Below are 7,056 nucleotides of genomic sequence, written 5' to 3'. Positions count from 1 at the left end.
AGGCCAGAAGACAATCATAATATTACTGCTGTCTGTGCATCACAAGAAGCAAACAAGGGGAGCACGCTCCTTCTGGAAAGCTGTATGTATTTTGTGGGCACAAGGCATCCCCACTCAGCTCCACCTCTGTTGCCAGGCTCCCCAGGAAAATTAGTGGGAAGAAGACGTAAACAGTGGAAACCTTTCTCCCTAATTTTCTAGGGCACACCCCGGTCTCACCCATCACATTCTGGTTGCGCTGCATGATGCTGATAGGGTAGCACCATCACCCCTGGTGGAGCATGGAGCTGGTGGTTCAATAAAAGCCCAAGCTGAAAAAAGACAAGCTAGAGTTTCGTATGGCTTTGAGAGGTCTGAAATAATATCACAAAGCTAATAGAAGCAAGTCCTACTTGAACGTGAGAGAGAAGGCAATGAGCTTTTTGCACCCAACTCCCTAAGCTCTGCCCAAAGTGCAGTCTAAGCCGCAAGAAGCTTCCTGGGCAGGTCGCCAGAGAAACACTCATTACAGAGTACAGCAAATGGACTTTCATCAGAAAACATATTTTAACTTTATTCGTCACTTAAGTTCAATATACCTAACTGCCCTCAATAAGAAGTAAGGTAAAAAAACCTCAGATGGAACTGCTCTGTGCTGCCACAGACTAAACTACATCCTGTGCCGTAGCTGGCTCAGGTTATCTGCAGCTCTCAGCTCAGTGCGGAGCTGAACTGCTCAGCCAAGGATTTTGCATCAGCAGTTCCCTGTTGATTTGCCTTGCGGGGAGAGACTTCCAGCTTCAGAGCCTTCAAATGGGCACACTTCATCAGCGCTCAGTTCACTTTACAGAAGCATCTACACTGAGTGCAAAGAATGTACAAGTGTTTATGCTTTGAGAAGAGACTTTTACTTGTTTTTCACAAATATTCAGCTCCACTTCAGTGGATTTAGTTGGCTTAAGGTTTGAATTTTAAGTACCACTTACAGGAGGGAGAATAAATAAGTGGGGAACATATTGCACTCAACAGAGAATACAGCCAGGTTGTGTCATCTCTCCAAACAGTTCAGAGGCACCAAGGTGAAATCCTGTCACAGTGACAGCAACCCCCTGACACCAGAGTTACTAACCCCTGCACTATCTGAAGACAACTAGGAAATCGAGAAGAAAGGGAAATAAGAGCTCTGGCTCCAGACAAGCAGAGACCTGTCTTCTACTCGCAGCTTGTTGCTGAGCCTTCACCGTTAGGGCATAGGGCTCACGAGGCCCAAAGCCATGGGGGCTCCCCACGGCAGCACCGCTGAGCCTGCAGCCGAGGCGCTGGACCTGCCGCAAGCGCCCACCAAGCAGAAAGAGAAAAGGAGCCAAGAGGAGGCAACAGGCTTCACCCTTTCTTAGAAGCACCCGAAGCGATAGGCTGTACCCCTACCGACCTCAGCACAGTTTTGAAACGTGTTTTCCCCAGTGAGACTCTGAATAAAATCTTCTAAAGAAAAAGAAGTTTCACAAAATTATTAGCTGCTGCTGTAATCCAAACGTCCTATGCTACTTTTTCCTCTCCCTGCTCAATTTCCTTTTAGTCACCAAAAGGGGACTTGCACCAGCGAGCATCAGAAAACCACCCACAGTTTCCGTGGAATTTGTTGTCTTTGCAAATTTTGATGACAATCTGACAGCCTTTTCCCAGCCTCAGTGTGCAAAGCTCTGCTCCCCGCTTCAGAGACCAGCCCTGTGGATATTCTGTGCCCCTCATCTCCCTTCAGCTTCATTACCAGTATCAGGCAGCCTTAGACTGGTACCTTTGCATTACTTGAAGTAATACTGAACTGCCTCACGTATTCAGGCCGAGGTGAGCCCTGCAGAGAACATGTTTAGCTCACGGTTCTCATCGGCACTCCCTGCTGCCCTCCCTGCAGCCAGCCCCCATCTTCTCCCACCACCATCCATCTCCAGTTTTTTCTCTTCTCCACAAAGAACATGACCAGCCTCTGGAGATCTCAGCTTTGGCTCTGCCCTCTCCCAGCTTCACCAGTTCAAAGTAAACGTTGCACACTTCTTATGGCTGCCAGGAAGGACAACATTTTGGGTAAGAAGAGGGAAGTACTTTGGAGGTGGGGGGGAGAGAGACATATCTTATTATCTCTTCCCGAACATCCTTCATAGTCATTCAAACTTCCATTTTGAAAAGTGCCATCTTGACTGCCATACTTCATCTCCCCTTTAAAAGGAGAGTGAAGTGGCATGGGAAGCATCATCCGTCTGAAAATCTCCTTTTCCGAAACAATGCAGATGCTTTACTAGCTCTGGATACAAGTTGCAAAAATTTTAAGTTGCTTTATTTCTCTTCAGACATTGTATATAAAGTGTTTGCTAAGATCATAGGATGGTTTGGGTTGGAAGGGACCTTAAAGATGATCTAGTTCCAACCCCCCTTCCATGGGCAGGGACACCTCCCACTAGACCAGGTTGCTCAAAACCCCATCCCAGCCTGGCCTTGAACACCTTCAGGGGTGGAGCAAGATGCCCAAGTAGCACCCTGGGGTGGGACAATTGATTAGGCCACAGGATCTATTTGCTACATATTCAGTGGCCTTATGACACATGTCCTCCCTTAATAACCAATATGCAACTCTTCCCTTCCCCACCTTCTACTCCTCCCATCACCTGGGATCACAAGGAGAGGAAAAAGAGGAGCTGGAAATTAAAAACGTGTCTTACTCAATTACCAGAAAACTACTAGAATAAATCATACCATCCGTAAACTCACCAAAGGTACTAAAGCAGATGAATGGTAGGGAACAAATCATACCAAACCAATCTAATTTCCTTCCACAACAGACCAACAAGCCTTGTGGACAGGGAAGAAGCAATCAATGTCAAAACTCAGTTTCAGTAAAGGCCTTCGATGTTACCTAATACAACAATCTTGTAAGTAAGCTGCAAAAGCAAAGATTAGATCAAACCACCATAGGATGGCTGCAAAGTCATCAGACACTGTTCCTAAGGGGTAATTATCCACGGTTCCCTGTCAAAAAGGAAAGATGCATTGAGGCAGCTATTTCATGGATAACTGCACCACTTCCAACTTCATTCAGTACTTTCAATAATGATTTGGACAATGGAACAAACAATCTTGTTAAACTGGCACATGAGAAAGTAGGGAGAACTGCGAGTATACTGGATGGCAAACAATTCAAAATAAACAAACTGAAGAAGCAGTTGGGAAAAGGAGACAAACTGAGCAGGACCCTACGTCAAGCACTGCACTTTCACAGTAACACCCAAATGAAAGATTTTGGGACAGGAAACAGCTGGTGAGGTAACAGCTCTTGAGAGGATGGGAAGGCAAGAGATACCAAGAAGGCGGCAAGTCAACATAATGCCACTGTGAAAAGGCAAACATCAGACAGGGATGTATGACCAGGATTATTTCATGTGTCTTTCAGGATACATTTTTTCTACTTTAATTGGCACTGGTAAGGCTTCAGATGAGAAAACATGCAGTTTCAGAAAAGATTTAGGCAATTTAGCTTATAGAAGATTGCTAATTCCTCGCCTCATCCCTCCAGCCTTCAAGCGAATAAAAACCTGTTGCAAAGAGAAAAGGAACACTCACTCATCTTTGCATGTGGTGGACAGGACAGGTAGCAATAGGCTCAGATGGCAGCAGGAGTATGGTTAGAAATCAGGAAAATCTTCATGATTGGAAGGGTAACCACCCCACCACACATTACCTGGTTTGTTCCTTTGTTTGTACAAGCATATGATGTATACAGAAAACACCTTGAACAGACACGTAAGGACAAGAGCAATCAGAAGACCTTTTGGCTCCCAATAGATCACAAAAATGGACTCCATTCTCTTCAAAACCATGCACTGCTTTTTGCTGTGCTAGGAGTCCCCAAAATGAGCCTGTAATTGGAACAGAGCTCCATGAAAGCACACAGCTGGGAACAGCTGGGGAATCTGCCACTTCCAGACAGACAGATGCTGTTTCCTTTTCACTAGTGCAAACTCCCCCTCTTCCTGACAGCATCCTCATTAAAAGGTAATTATTGGGGGTTGTCACTGGTTGATGGCTTTGTGAGAAGGTTGATTTGACTAGAAACCTTAACTTATAGCTTGTTTAAAAGCACAGCAGTTGTTGTTTGATGTTTGTAATCCACTTGACATTCTGGCTTGTTATACCAGTACATCAAGCAGTTATGACAAACAGGCTAATTAAATGGGAGCCAGGACAATTTTCACAGGCTTCACCCACACCACAGAGGTGAGCTCCAATTCCTTGAGTGCTGTCACTCAAAAGAAGTCACTGCCTTTAGTGTTGTTGCCAGGGGGTTGCAGGGATTAGGTGTAGACATATTGATATTAGACATATCAATTGAGTTGTCAGTGGGAAATCTGTCTCTTTCCCAGAGTGAAATTTTCAATAAGGCATAAAGAAAAGCTGGAAGCTAATGCACTTGGGGCCAAACGCAGTGTGGATCGAGGGATACCTAGTCTGGACACGTACTAATAAGGATTCTACTGTCTCCCTGGTACTCTCCTAAATTCAAAATGAAAACAAGGACTGGCAGCTGGGTTTCTCCAGGTAAGTGACCATACTACTACATTTTATCTATGTAAGTAAACTGGTGCTAACTTCAGCTAGCAAGGGTAACCACATCCATCACCCATTAAACTGGACACAGTGAAAAGAGAAATTCAAGTTACACAGATCCTTGTTTCAGCTGAGATCTCAGAGCCCTTATAGTTCCAAGCAGCTAAAAATCACCTCTACCAAGAGTAAAGCTCCCTCCCGCCCTTTTCAACTACTGCAAAAGGACACAAAATAAAGGTCTAGTCTCTGACTGAAGGCACATTAAGTGTCACTTTCTTAAGTGTTCTGAAACCTACAAAAAAAGAGTTCTTTACAAAGTGTTTTTTTTCTTGTTGATGAGGATCCAGGACTGTGAGACAACAAAGCATTCCTTTTTAACAATTCTTCTTAACCACACATTGTTCAGGAATTCACAGAACATCGACAACAATTCTATAATTCTATAATAACCAGAAGGAAAGAAAAAATTACTCCATAAATACTGCAAAAACAGGCTTGTTTCCTCTGGTTTGCAGTTACAGGCCTTTCATGAGGACAACCAGCTCCCATAAAAAAAGCTATTTTCAATTTCCACAGGGAACAGCCTCAAACTGAATTAGTGGAAATTGGATTCTTCTTTCTGTTCTCTTCCAGAAACACTACTTCACAGAAAACGGAGATAAGACATTTTGATTTCTTAACAGCAGAGTCATTCACAACTATGACATATTAAGTTGCAAGTCCAAAAGTCCCCGGCTGTGGATAAGGATGAATCAACCTTTAAGGCAAGAAGACAACTCAGGACATGCATTCCAAGGCAAAAAAACCAAGCCACTTTAATGTACCAATAACGACAAAGTACAGGACAAGTCCATGAGACACCTATTCTGAAAACAGAGCTCATGAGAAGGTAAATAATTCTGCTCAGCTAAAAATGTCTTCAGTTTTATAGGAAAGAGACTTCCAAAATATTGTAGGACATGCCTCTCCTAAATCTTTTTCTTATTTCAAGCTCAGAAAATAATGCTTACCGTTCTGTTGTTTTCAGACTTATTAACTATGCTTACCGTTCTGTTGTTTTCAGACTTATAGTTAATAAGTTATAGTTAATAACTTTTTATTGACTAATAATAGCACTGAGGGAAGTGCAATGTTGCTGTAAAGATCATCTTGGGACCACATCACCACTGTCATGTCAGTGCCTTCCCTGCACTTTCACTCTGTCATCCTATGAGTTTCTAACACTTTGGGTTCTGTATAATTCTCCTAATGCCTGCTGCTTCAGTTGCTATTATGATCCACGTGAATTTTTTGGTGTCATTCCTTCACCTGACTTTTTCCTTAGTCTTTAAACAACAATAGAAAAGCTGGTCCAAAGAGACCAGAGATCATCTAGTCCAGCTTCCCACTGAAAGCAGGACTATTGCCAGCACAAGTTCTAGTCAGGTTAGTCACAGCCTTGTCCAGCCAAGTCTTGAAAACCTTCAAGGACAGAGGTTTCACAACCACTTTAGAAAACCTGTTTCTAACTCCTAACCATCTTTGCAGCTTTTCTGCATAGTTTCTCACCATCCTTCTGGAACCAAAGAGCCCAAGACCAGACGCAGTATTGCAGCTGAAGCCTCAACAGCATGAAGAGGATAATCGTTTCCCTCGATCTGGTGGCCATGTTCTCCTCCTGTAGCCTAGCATGCATATAACATATTGTGAACTCACTGTTGGCTCATGTTCAGCACGTGCCACTGTAACTCAAAGGATCTGTCTCAGCAAAGCTGTGAATTTTTCGCTTCTGTCAAACTGCATAAGGTTTCTGTCAGCCATATCCTGAACCCAGGCTCTATCTTTCAGCATATTAACTCCCTCCCTCATGGAGGAACACTGTCTAATAATTAGGGTTACCTAAGAAGATACTGAATGTCAGCCCCAATCTCACTTTACCGAGCAGTCCATTTCTGGCCACCTTACAAATGAACATTAAGCAACTGATTTGAGTCTAGTGATCCAGCCAAACCACCAAACAGTCCATTCACTTTACTCATGCTTCCTGTGGTCCAGATGAAAATGGTCCAGATGGGAGATTGTGTCAAAAGCCATTCTAAAGTCAAGGTACAAGAATATCCACTACTGCCCTCACCCATATAACAAGTCATTTATTCATATAAGGCCATCTGGTTTTGTAAGCAACGCTTTTATGTATTTCCTTCATAGCCTGGCCTTACTTCTTTCCACTTCTTGTGAGCTCTTTTTTTGACCTTCTAATTCACTAACAAGCACATCGCTTATATTAAGTAAGCCTTTTGAAAAAAAAAAAAAAAAAATTACCCTCATAGGCAGGAGGTGCCAGCAGACCCTCACCACAGCATCATCAGTGTTACTTGCTGCGTCCTGTTTTCCCTTGTTGTTGTAACTCGGTACCTTACCCTTCGTAATTCCAGTCTCCAGCTGTCAAAACACGTGGTAACTCAGCAGATGAAACAAAATGGACACATATATTTCTGT

This window comes from Calidris pugnax, unplaced genomic scaffold, assembly GCF_001431845.1.
Source record: "Calidris pugnax isolate Ruff unplaced genomic scaffold, ASM143184v1 scaffold56, whole genome shotgun sequence".
In the NCBI taxonomy this organism is placed as follows: domain Eukaryota; kingdom Metazoa; phylum Chordata; class Aves; order Charadriiformes; family Scolopacidae; genus Calidris; species Calidris pugnax.
The sequence above is the reverse complement of the archived record's forward strand: the minus strand, read 5'-3'. Positions refer to the sequence as shown.